This window comes from Vidua macroura, chromosome 8, assembly GCF_024509145.1.
Source record: "Vidua macroura isolate BioBank_ID:100142 chromosome 8, ASM2450914v1, whole genome shotgun sequence".
NCBI classification, from domain to species: Eukaryota; Metazoa; Chordata; class Aves; order Passeriformes; family Viduidae; genus Vidua; species Vidua macroura.
This window is the reverse complement of record NC_071578.1, coordinates 23,081,863-23,095,125: the sequence shown is the minus strand read 5'-3', so window position 1 is coordinate 23,095,125 and position 13,263 is coordinate 23,081,863. Positions and strand designations below refer to the sequence as shown.

At 37.6% G+C, this 13,263-nt stretch overlaps 1 protein-coding gene across 8 annotated transcripts in view; it reads left to right on the top strand.

Moving 5' to 3' along the window:
- The window catches only part of KCNMA1 (potassium calcium-activated channel subfamily M alpha 1), a 426,357-nt gene that overhangs the window by 59,268 nt on the left and 353,826 nt on the right, over positions 1–13,263 (top strand). The gene's annotated exons all lie outside the window — the stretch shown is intronic.

Sequence of the window (13,263 nt, the reverse complement as noted above, 5' to 3'; positions counted from 1 at the left end):
ACTAAAGATGAGAATGGAGAGATCTCTGCTGGCACCATCTGTGATTCACAGCCACTTCATGGCATGCTCATTGCACTGTGGGAGTAGACTCAAGCTGGCAGTTCTGTGGAAAAGGGGCTGCAATGTGAGGGCTAATGCAGAACTTTGAGTCAGTTCAGCTGCATAACAACAAATGGCATACATAATTACTTGTATTGGCAGAGGGGAGCTTCTGCCTTATTCTCTGACTACATTCTACTAGATTATGCATCTTAAATATTTTTAATTGTTTAGAACAGAATAAATTAATTGCAGAATTGTATCACTTTAGACTATTGGTAAGGGATTTTTAACTGAAAGTATCCATCTGGATTTAACCCAGTTTCTTTCTCTTCCAATTTATAACTAATCGTGCTTTTGGCATTATGACAAACTTTAAGTGAAAAGCTCTTTGAAATCTTGTAGAACGCTGTACTGGTGGTGGCCAGCCTGTGTCCGTGGTGTCATTTGCCGTCTTCAATTTCCAGTTGTTACCAAAACACCTGGTCAGTAGATAGGTGATTCACTCTTAGTAAGTCCTCTTGTAGACTTATAAACAAATTCCTCTTTCCAGAGGATTGCTAATAATGTAGCTTCATGCCACAAAAATGGGCCAGCATAATTCAGAACAGGCACACGTTTACTTTTTCCATTTCACGAGGACATGAAATGAATCATAAGATGCCATATAGATGGAGTATTCCTACTGCCATTCTGCCAGTGTTTGTTGTTTTTATTTTTACCTTTTAATTCTGAGGGGTGTTCCTTATCCTTGTGTGTTTGCTATTGACTTCTCTCTCAACAAATGTCCCCATTTGACTATGGGGTGATCTGGGAGATCTTAGGAACTATGAATGCTCTGCACTGCTGAGACCTTGTCAGTCTCATCTCAGAATGAGATGAGTGACACAACCTCTGACTTGCTCATGCAGTTAGGCAGGACATGTATGCTTTCTGAATTCTTAACGTGCTGTTTGGGTTGTTGATGCCCCAAGGTACTGCCCAACACCCTGATTCCACTGTTTCATTATCCCTGGGAGGCACTGGTAGTGTGCTTTCTTAGACATGCTAAAAGTTAAAAACATTAACCTGCTGTAATAAATTTATTTGCAAAATTCCATGCAAGGTATAGGAACTTGAAATTGGTATGGCAATGAAGTGCAGCCTCATGCTGTGTTTCATCTCAAGGTTGTTTTCATAATTGCTTGTTAGGGTTCTTGGAAACTGGTAGAATGACAGTAAAATGCTACTTTGTGAAGTAAATCTTAAAATCAGATCAGAAACATTTTTTTTTTCTTTAAACATTTTAAAAGATAGTTAAGGTTGCTGAATTAATTTTTTTCATGTAGCAATAAATTGTACTTCCTTGCTATTCAACATACAGATACTGCATTATCTTGAGATATTAAAGAAGACTGCATTGATTCTAAGTTTATTATTTAGAGCATTTGATTGAAACTCCCAAGTTATTGACATATGGCTTCACAGAATCCTGGGACAGGGATAACAGACAATAACAGGGCAGGGACAACAGACAATAACTGTCCTGTTCAGCTCTCCAACAAACAAATACTTTGGTTAAGCCATCAGGGGAAATCAGCAAAAGACTTCTGTGTTCCTGAGTATGAGTAATGTACAAGTGGTACAATATATAAAGGAGAATGGCTTCTAACTTCTCTGTTGAATAGTTTAATGCCTGATAACAGCTATCAAAAACTGCCAAGTAATATTTTTAAAACTACTGTTTACAATTTTGGAGACTTCTACAGGGTATATGCTTAAAATGAATATGAAAGGATTAGAACTGATAAGCTACGAAACATTTTGATCATTTTGTGCTGAGTATTTAAGAATAATTTCCTTTTTACTCAATATGAGATATTCTAGTACCAAAAAAGTGATGAAGCTATACAACCCACACTGAAGCTGGATGTTTTTGAATAAAGTATCTAGCAGAGATAATGGTCTTAACTTTAGTGGAGGGCTGCTTCCCCTAGATAGCAATTCAGACAGTTATTTCTGTCACAGCTAGCTGAATGGCAACATAATTTTCAGTGAAACTATTGTAATTCAAACAAGTCTGTGTGTATTGAAGGATTCAAGATGAAAAATGCATATCTGTTTTTGACTTAAGGTCAAATAGAAGTTGACAAAAGCATGAGGATAGAGGAATACTTCAGAAGATGTTAGATGTTATGGAAAATGTAATCAGCTGAGATAGGTTTAGTTTTTCCACTTAATGTAAGCACTAGCTGCTGCATTAAAGGAAGCATTTAGTGCATTTTCCTAAAAACTGTAATACCTGTCTTTTCCAAGAATGTGTAGATCCATTTCTTTGAGATGAAAGTTCTATTCAAAAACTACTTTGAAAGTATTTTTTCAGTCTTTTTTACTAAGAAGCAGTTAGTTTGGTAGCAAGCAGTTAGTGTCCCTCTTTGGTATGTTCCAATCCATTCAAACTTGCTGCCTTCCTTAAAGTATTTCAAGAAAATGGACTGAATTTAATGAAGGCATTGCTTGCCTTGTTGCCATTTTTGCATTACATTTCACTTCCTCAACACAGCACCTTTGGCTTTTGTCTCTTTTATTACCTTGTTCAGGGGAGGTTCACTCTTGTGAAGTTAATTCTGGTCCCTCTTCTCTTAATGCGGTCTCTGTGTTCCACAGAGAGTAGGGTCAGGCTGTATTTCTATCCATCTTTCTGAACTAGTTGACTTACCTCTTCTTGATTTATGCTTAATGGCAATGTTCTCTTCCCATCTACCCCAAATAGATTTGTGAATACTTAATTGCCTGTTAGCTAAGGTATAGCAGCCCTTTGAGAAATATGTTACATAAAGTTAAGCATTCTAAGCATATAGTAAAATGAAAAAGAATTGGGGTTTTTGTTACCCCCTGAGTAACTCTAAAGACCATGAGGAGCTGTGCCCTCTGGCCAATATAAATACCAGAAAACAAAGTGTGTGCATGAAATAACTCACCCAGTTCATCTGTAGGCATGTAAATATGACTTGACTTTGTAGAGGTTCACCTTCCTCGAAGCAATGAACATTATGATGGCAAAGGAGAGGAGTTAGACCTGTATGTGTTGGTCTGATTACCCCTAAAGGCCTCACAGGGCAGAAAAGAGCTTAGTAGGAGACCAGATTTTTAATTTAACTGAATGGCACCCTCCATTCAGTTGGAGGAGTGGATATAGTTGGCCTGACGAAAAAGCCCTCAATATCATAATGGTACTGCTATCACACATGCAATTAAGAGGCCACTGAGATCAAGCTTGCTCATATTTTTCAGACCTCATAGAGGCCAGCTGGTAAGTCTGATTTTTGTTGCTGCAGTGATTGGTACCTGTATTAGACCAGCAAAATTACTTTTCCACATGGTTGAGTAACACAGAAAACTGTTAATATTTTCCTTCTTTCTCTTCCTTTATTTCTCTGGTGATGGTAATGTAGGCACATTCTGTGCATAGTGAATTTTAAGCAGTGCTTGAATGTGAATTTTGGAACTGAAGCAACTGGGGACAGAAGCACACGTTACTGTTCCCTTGCAAGTGTTCTTGGAATAGCTGTCAAGGACGAAGCACAGCTCCTTCTGGTGTCTGGCTTCTGTGGGGAAGATTTAATTTCAAGCATTCAGGAGAATGCTGCTTTAGTGAACAGTTTGGATTTTTACTGATGGCATTATCATTTGGTATGCATAAGTAGGATGTTTTAAGTGGGATCACTGTTAAGTTTCCTTGCTGGCTCATGACCGGTTGTTGCTAAGAGATGTTCACACGTATTTGCTGTGTGAGGGAGTTCATCTCTGTTATGTAGATTTTGATAGCACGATCCAGAAAATATGAATATGCTAATGATTGAGCAGTACGAAGTGGGGGAAGAGCATGAAGCTAAAAGCTCTAGAATTTTTTTTTTTTCCAAAATTAGATTCTGTAATAATTTTGTGTTGTTATTACAGCCATTTTCTGAAATATTTCTCTGGTCTTCCGAAGCAGAGCTTTCTAAAGGATGGTGAGGTCATGCTGCACACCAGAAATCATTACTGTGTGGGAAGGTGGCATCCAGAATGGCTGGTGGTGTGAGCCGTCAGCACTGGTGTGGACTGAGCCCTTGCAGCAAATAATTGTTCCAGGAATGGTTGATATATTTGTGTTGTGGTAGAAATTCTTGACGAGGTGCAGTGAGGGCGGGCTGTAAGGGTAGGGTTTCTCTTACCTAGGGCACAATGTTTTTCCACTGTAAAGTGCATCGGAACCGCCACTTCTTCAGTGAGCATTGCCTATTGATTTCCATGTCTCTGTGCTTCTTATCAGTGGGTGGCATCAGATGGTGAAAAATGAAGCATTACTGGAAGCGTTTCTAAGTAGAGCTCAGAAACTGTGGCATTTTAATGGCGTTTGAAATTGGAAGTGAGCAAATAAGATGGTGATGTCCTTCTTTCCATGTTTCTTCACCTGAAAAAATAAAACTGCAAAATTGTGATGTTGATGCTGTTTTTAGAATTTGTTTACTTTTCTGCCTTTAGACCTCTAAGTTATGCTGCTGACCTGAATTTCAACAGGCATTTCTGTGGCCTTAAAACCAGATATTTTTCCATGTTCCTCAATTTAAATATGAGCTGACATGGTTTATTTGAATTGGAACCACCCTTTTAAAGAAAATGTTTATTATGGCAATAATGATGATTCTTCATAGTAGTAATTTGATCATAATAGAGAATGATTTCACTTCTGATTGTTTAGGTAGGTAAATATTGGTGTCCAGAGAAGTAAAAACCAAGTCTCCCAGCACTGACCTTGTCTAATTGATGCATGCCCTTTTTTTCAAGCATTTTTTTTTCTGAGTCATCAGAATACCTTTTCACTTCAAAAATGCTTTCTTGCTGTTTTTATAGATATAAATGTATTCAGTTCCAGCAGTCTAGCAAAGTAATAGATTTGGTATTTGAGTTTCAGGTAGAAGAAATCATCTTCATTGAAGAAGCAGATTTCAGTTTCAAGCTTGGAAGAAATCATCTCAGACTGTACCGATACTGTTCTAATTAGGAAAAATTACCTCTGCTTTGTGTCCTTAATTGTTCTCCAAATGTCAGATAGTAATGACCAACTCAATACAGGCATAAAAATAACTATATTTCACTGGTTTGACTTTGAAATAATCCTGAAGTGCTTTGACTCTGGAAATATTAAAAGTAAAAAAGGGCAATGAAGAGCTAGTCGATGAACAATATGCAGTAATGCAGAAATAACAGGCAAAAGAAGATGATTTACTGAGCTAGGAAAACATTCCAGCATAATTTAGAAGTTGGGCAGTGTTTCTAAAAAGCAAATGAAACTATCTTCTTCTGAGCGAATTGTGCTAAAATTTTCCAAAATCTTAAACAAATTGTCCTCTTGTGAAATTGTGTTAGAACACAATAGATTTTGGGTGGTAAGTAGACCCATCAGCCTTGCATCCCTTTGCAGCTGCCTTCTGATGGGAATTGTCCAATACCATTTTGACTGTTCAGCTTAACTGTAACAGTGATGCAGAAAAACACCTGAAGTGCTATTTTGGTTCCGTTGGACTGGGAGACTTGAACATCTTTTTAAGTTTTATTCTGAAATGTGAATGGCCCCTGCAGCTGAGCTGTGTGTTGGGCAATATACAGTGGCCATGGTCTTACATCTACCCTGGTACGGGTCATTTGGCTCTAACATGGTAATGGAACAATAAGTAAGCAAATCCTCATGAGCAGGGTTGGAATAGGTGAAGTGGATTTCAGTCCTGCAGTCCTTTGGAAAAATAACCATAACATACTCTTTTAGTGATTGCAAGGTCAGAGTGCACTGAGAACAAGGGAGTGTTTTATCCACTTCAGTCAACCACATTGCTTCTAATCTTGTGGAGGGCCCTTAAAATGTCTTCTCTAGTTCTGGCTTAACATGAATTTTAAGGTCTCAGCACAACCTGAAGAGTTGTCTTGGTTCCCCTGGTGTTTCAAGCTCCTGTTTTGTCCTGTGCTTGGTAATTTGTGTTTGTAAGGGCTTACACAAGCGAATGTCCATCAGTTATTCAATTACAGGCACCAGAAATACTGGTTGCTGCAAATTCCATACCTGAGACATCATGTGGTTTATTTGATACTTCTGTATGAAGTGCAGAGAACTATGATGGTTGAGGTCCGAAACCTTGTCAGTAGTGCAAGATAGGTGATGAGTGGTAAACAGATATCTGAGAGCAGTTAAAGGCCTGATTTCAGAAGCTGTCAAAGGCCCTTCAATCTAAATTCCTAATAGAAAATTCCCAGCGTTCATCTTGCTTATTCAGTAGATTTTGAATGATTACTGGTGTGGAATACAGAGTAACATTCTTATTTAGCAATGAGGCTCTGCTTAGGTCTACCAATGCAACAGAATCTGCCTGTAAAATAATTTAAAATGGTATTTAAAAAGAGTAGGTCTTGTGGGTTCTTTTTCTAGGGACCAAGGACAGACCTGTTTTGTGAAACCTTAACAGTATTTGGGCAGTATTTTAATTTCCAGTGTTTTCCTAAGGGGGGAGAAATAAAATAGAGGCTATCAGTGCAGTTCTAGCATGCAGACTGTGCAATGCTAGCTACTCTCCAATAAATTCCTAAGGCCAGAGTCTTTTTATTGCTTAGAAAATTGTAACTATAAGATGCATTTATTCCTAATATTGCATCACCTCTTCAAGATATTATCTGGCATTTTTTGCCAAGATTAACCATGTATATCTAGACATGAGATAAAGCCACAACTGAGAAAATGGTGGCAGTTAAATGTAAATGTAATAATTCAAGGAAATGCCTTTTCAAGGACAGCTCTGCCGGTGCTTGATACCAAGTGTGGAAGCTCAGTAACATTATGGTACAAGATCAGTTTTTGTCAGTGTGGAAAGGTCTTGCCCTGGAAGGTCCGTGGCCAGACTTGTTCCTGTGTTTGTGCCTTGAGGTACCTTGCTGCCTGTGCTTGTGCCTGCAGCCATTTTGTTGTTGTATTTGGTTGCCTGTTCTGCTTCCCCTCACCTCTCCCTTTTCAGCTGCACCGTTACAAACATCTGTCCAAAGCTACTCCAGAGCCCTAACCATTCATCACCAAGAGTAAATTATGCACTCGGTAACGTCAGCTCCACCACAGCATCTTCCTGAAAGCTAATCTTGATTTTTCATATCTTTGCCCTCAAATATTAAAAATGTCCTCCTTGAAAGTTTGTCATATTTATTTATGCCTCCTGAATCACTATTTCACCAAGGCTTCTTGTTTTCCTTCAGAAATACTTTTTGTTTCTGTGTTTTTTTGGTCCCTCTCCTCCTTTAAACAGATCGAAGGCATTGAAAGCAGCTTATGGCATTAGATGCTTTTAAGCCGCTTTAACGCCTTAGATAATTTTGCGTTTCCCTTACTTCCCTTTTCCCATAAAATGAAATGCTCCCCTGACCCCAAAACCAAAAGCACAGTTCCGAAGTGAAAAACAAGGATGTGTGATAATGGATAGATATACTAAGGCAAAACCCTTGCAGGGCTTTTTCCGTGTCGTATCCTTTCCCTGAAGTGTATTTACTGTGGTCCTATATTTAATTGGTCTGTATTTTGTTGCTAACGTCAGATCTCCTGGAAAAATATACTGAGTTCCCTCATATTAGCTAATAAGTACTTTATTTAATTTAAGAAAAAGCTTAAGGCACTTTAAGGCAGTCTTCTCTTGCACAAGGTTGGTTTTAAAATAAAACAATTATTGTAACTGGTTCTGTGAAGGAAGTCAACAAGTATGCACACAGGAAAATATTTTGTACTTTCTTGATATATTATTAAATTTAATCTGTCTTGTTTCTAAGCTAAAAAGGGCAACTTAAATTGAGGGAAATTTGGGCTTCAGGTCTTGGGGAATAATTGTAGATTTGAATTTTGGCCAATAGTGAAAAATTTCAGTTGTTTAACAGAGAATTGATCTAACTGGAAAGGACAGAAATAAGGAAGAGCCTAAGGTGCTGCTGAAATTACAGAAAAAAGCTGAAATCGCTTGAGATTTTAGGGGGCAGGGGGAAGCTATGCTAGAGAAGATTATTTAAAACTTCACACTGTCCTAAGCTTTGCTATGTGAACAGTTATTACTGTGAGGCTGAATTTCAGCAGAGTGAGAAATGACTTTCTGGTGAGGGATATACAAAACCTCTGAGAGTCCTCCATAGTTTTGGATGGCAGGTAAAGAATAGCAAGAATTACTTAGGGTGTTCTGAGATCTGGAGATAATATTTAGGTCCTGCTGAACTAAAGATAGAAAATCTACTAGGTCAAAATTGTGGCAGCAATTAATTTCATAGTATTGCATGAGGAGGAAGAAAGAAAAGGTATGTGAGGGAGCAAAGTAGATACAGCTTTAATTTGCTTGTCATATCCCTGAGGCTATACGAAAATAATAAACTCATTGTGCATTGTGACTCTGAGTTTTACATCATGTGAATGGCCTTACCAAATAAGCTGTTCCCCTGTTGTGTCATCTTGAGGACACATTGTCTAGCCATTTCTGGCTTCAAAGCATTGTGTAAATGGCAAACTTTTGCTTGCTCACCAATTATTTATTGTCTTCTAGTACAACCAGGTTAATCTGTTTTTTTTTTTAAAAATCTATACAATTAGCAAGTAAACAAATAATGTCTTGACTACAAAAATGCAGAAGTTTACTAAAGGAAATCATGTCCGGCTGAAGTGAAATGCAAAAATTTTTGATGTGATTATTTCTCTCTTTCACGTCAAATGAGAAAATTATGTAAAAAAGAATTAATTATGTTTTATTCTTAATGAATAAGAGGCTTCCCATACATTCTTATAAACTGGTATTTAACAGAGCCTAGACTGATCTGAACAGTCATTAGGATTTAAAGCATGTTCTTCCACCTGTGTCTGCCAGTCTAATTACAGATTCCAAAACTAAAGTGAATTGTACATAGAATTCATACCTGAATTAGCACTAGAAGTAATAGAAGTAGTATTTAAGTACTGAAAAAGTGATAGCTTGCTTGAGACAAAAATATAATTCTGATTTTGTTTTGAATGCTAGTCAACATTGCCAAGCCTTCAATTGTACTGTTTTGTTATATCTTAGGGTTCATGCAAGATTGTTTGTTGTGTGTTGATGACATATATACAGGCTGCCACCTTCAAGTTTTTTATATGAATCCAGACAAAACTGCTTTTTTACAATACTATGCACAGTTGCGAAAATTTAGTGCTCTTAGTCCCTGAGAAGTCGCTAATCTCTCAATAAGGGCTTAAATTTCTATAGTTTCTAGTCTGTTTAGCAGGCTGATTAGCAAATCTAACTTGAAGGCTCAGTAAACTCCTCCTTCCATTATTCTTGATATGGGCAGTGCTATGGTTTCTGGTCCTTTGAGTTCTAGATATATAAAAACCTCAATTTTGCACTCTGTTTTACATTAGTCTACTAAGGCAGTGGTCCACAGGAAGCTTTCATTGAATTAGTTATGTCTGATCAAAACTGAAACCAGGACCAATTTCTAAGGAAGTACTTAAAAATTCACATTTATGTTGATAGTAAATCTCTGATCTCTTCTGTATATTTGGATCCAAGAGAATTTTGGATCTTTTGTCCATTTTGTCTCTCCTCTAATGTGACCTTCTGTGCAATATCCATAGTAAAAGCAACTGTAATAATACCTAACTTGTCTATTTCAAATGTTGGTCTAAAAATGAATACCAGGCAGCTAAACAGTGTTATTTTATTTCTAATAAAAAAGAAATAAAATTTGCCTTTTATTTCTAATTGAGACAAGAACAGAATTTCTGTCATAAATTACTAGATTCCTTGGCTGGTGGTTTACTTCATCTTTTTCAGTAATTTTGGACCTGAGAGTGTCTGCAGCAACATTTTCCAGTTCTGTGTGTTTTGGCACCTCCGAGGAGTGCAGATGGATTTCTCTGGCACCTGTTGTTGTACATTCTGCCTCAGTAACATCCAGAAGGACTGATGTAACCTACTTGAAAAAAAGTAATGATGGACTGTGTTTTTCATCACATCTTCGCTATCCTTTCATTGTGACCCAAATGTGACTTGGGGAACAGTGTAGTGGTGTCAGTGCAGGGAGGAGGCTTTTCAGAGGAGGATGAGCTTCCACATGGTTGTGCAAACATACTCCTTAGTATGTAATGGAAGATTTCAAGCTCAAGTTCAACCAGGCCCAAATGTTAACTCAGAGAAAGGGATCATCTCTCTCAGCCCCACAAGGCTGCCTGTTACTTCTCTTTTAAGCATTTCAGTAAAGACTCTACTACTTAATCTAGAGTGGTCTGAAATTTTTTTCAATTTTTTCTGGATCAAAGAGATGGGCTGCACTGTTCCTGTCTGATTGCATCTTTTTGCTGCTAAATTTATCTGGTATCTTCAGAAATGTGTACATTTTGCAGACCTGGTTTGATACTGCATTATTGAAGAATTTTTAATTCTTATAATGGCTCAGACTGTAATGAATAACTCCTTTACTACTGTATTAAGGATATCTTCTACTACAGAGACTTTCCTGTACCTGTTTTTCTCTCACTTTTTCTGTAGCAATTACTTGGTGTCTGGCAATGTGCTCAGGAAACTGCTGACTTGAGAGCCTGTATGGTGGTCCCTCTTGTCATTTTAATGACACTAGAACCAAAAGCAATTAAAGATTTCTCTGTGGGATACCCTTTAGCTTTACCCTAGTTTCTTCACTCCCTGTGTCAATTCCAAATCAGATCCTACTCCTAGTCCATTTCCAACCTGGTCAGATGTGTTTCCTTCACTGAGGCTAAATGACCTCCAAATGCTGGCTTGCTTTAGAAAGAAAAAGAACAGTGGTCGTAAATAATTCATTATATGTAAGGTGTCAGTGTGACTTCTGAGTTTATTAGGGCATTTTTGGGGTTGAACCTTACAGTAACCCTGGACGTAAAGCCCATCCTGGAGAAGGAGTTTGTTGTCCTTCAGCTGCCTTTTCTTCCAGCGACATCTGTCACATGCAGGGCATTAAAAATAACCTAGCGGTTAATAGCCATCTCAAAATAACAGCCCAGAAAGTATTTAGGAAAAAAAGGAAATGAGAACTAAAATTATATTTCTGAAAAGTGTCACTTAATTACTGACTTATTTTAACTTCTGGAATGATTTCTACTTGGCTGCCTATAACTGGTTTTAGCCAAAACCAGTATGTCTAAGGCTGTGGGTATGTTTTTAGAGCTACATTGAGCTGTCGGCACAGACCAACAGCTCTGCAATAACTTGATTGTGCTTTAGTGTGCTACCAGGCACAATTGTTTTTGTACATACCAAGATTTTAAATGCTGTTTTAAATATTTCTTGTATACTACTATCATATTTTTGTGATTATTGTGTTTCTGCCAATCATGGTGAACTTGAATATTTAATATGAGGCAACATTGTTCAGTGTAATAACAGAACTGTAACACTAAAGTCTTGTTGAAAAATCCAATATCCAGAATTTGAATGAAGTTTAGTTATAGCATGCTTTTCTGTTCAATGCAATTTTGCTTTAAAATACTGGTAGAAAAAACCCAACTTTAGAAATAATAAAGAAAGGTAATTTGTCTGCATTTGAACAACCTTCCATAGGGAAAAAAAAACATGGTGAGGTTCAGCACCAATTTATTGCAGGACCTACACAAGCTGCTGTTCCTGGTATAACTAAAGATCTAACTATAGCTGTATTTTCATTTGTGACTTTCTTGGAGTGTTTCCTCTGCCTAGGGTGAGAGAGGTTAGATTTAGGGGTAGATTTAATGTAAGTGCTACTGGTATTTTGTGTGTGGGAATATGCCATGTGTCAGTCACAGAGGACCAATGTGCTATGGTGCTAACTGGAAAATATGATCTTCCTGTACTTCTGCTTGTAAGTGATGGTTTTCCAGTGTACTAAAGCTCAGGTGATGGTTATTTTTAATGCTTTATTGGAATGTGACATTTAATTTGGTTTGGGGTATTTTTATTTTTTTAGTATACCCATTGAGAGGGACCATTAATCTAACAAGGCAAACGCAAAATGATAGAAATTCAGTCCTTTACCAGTTAGAAAAGTCAAGAAATTCATGTGGTAGTCACTATTGATGCACTTTGGCAACAGATCCTTTTGTTATTGGTGTGAGGGTTGAGGATAAGTTTTTTTCTAAAATGAAAAGCTGAAGTTTTCAGCAGGATGATACTGTGATCCCTCTTCCATCTCTCAAACTCTTTCACTTCGTGTCACTTCTGACATCCCAGCTACTTGGAGTGATTAAAAGAAAGGATGTAGCCACTGGTGATTGATGGTATCCATTTCTTGCCAAGTGCAAAGCACACAGCTTGCCTTGCTCCGTGTTTTATCTTGTCTCTAGAAAATTAAACAGCGTTAGCAAAGGCCACTTACACCTAATGGATTAGTGTCTGCTTGTTATCACATCCAAAGAAAGAGATGTTAAATAGTGTTCCAAATGATAGAAAAAATTCACTTTCACTTGGAAGTATTTGAGAGTAAGATTTATTATGATGATATCTTATGAATACTCTCTACCAGTCCTTTACTATGGAGACTAATGCAATGTGAATATGGGAGTTAGAAAATTGCTTTCTGATGTCATGAGGCATAATTATCTGGCAGAATGGGCAAGCTAAGACCATCAAGCCTCCTTAACAGGAAACCAAAGTTATGAATCATGCCCTGCACTTCAGTCTTCAACTGTGCAGTTCTCATTTAAATGATCTTTGCTGTGAAATGTGCCTGACTTGGCATTAGCAGGAGTGGCTTCTGGTAGACTACAAACTGTATATTGCAAAGGAAAATGCAACTTGTCCTTTCTGAGAACAAGAAGCTGTATTGTAAAGATCCCCCCTGAGGCTCTATGAAGATCTTTATATTTCCTCATTCCTCTGTTTCTTGGCCTTTCCACAGAGGTTTGCAGCTAAAAGTGCCTATTGTTCTCAGTGGCCTGGAGTGATTTGCTGTAGAGATGTATTAACTATCTCAAGCTACTAAATAGCTCAAGCCAATCATTAACACTGATTACTGAAAGGTTAAAGTCTCCATCAGTTTATAGCATGTCCCCTTCAAATGACTCTTGTGTTCAGGAAGATACAGAGGAACCATGTTCTAAGCCTGAAACCAGTTAAATACAGAAATTTCCCTGTCTCCTTTCCCTTAATTTGTAATTCTAACCATTCTCTAAATCCCCAGTCTTTTTATGAGGTTTCTTGTGTATGGCCTGTG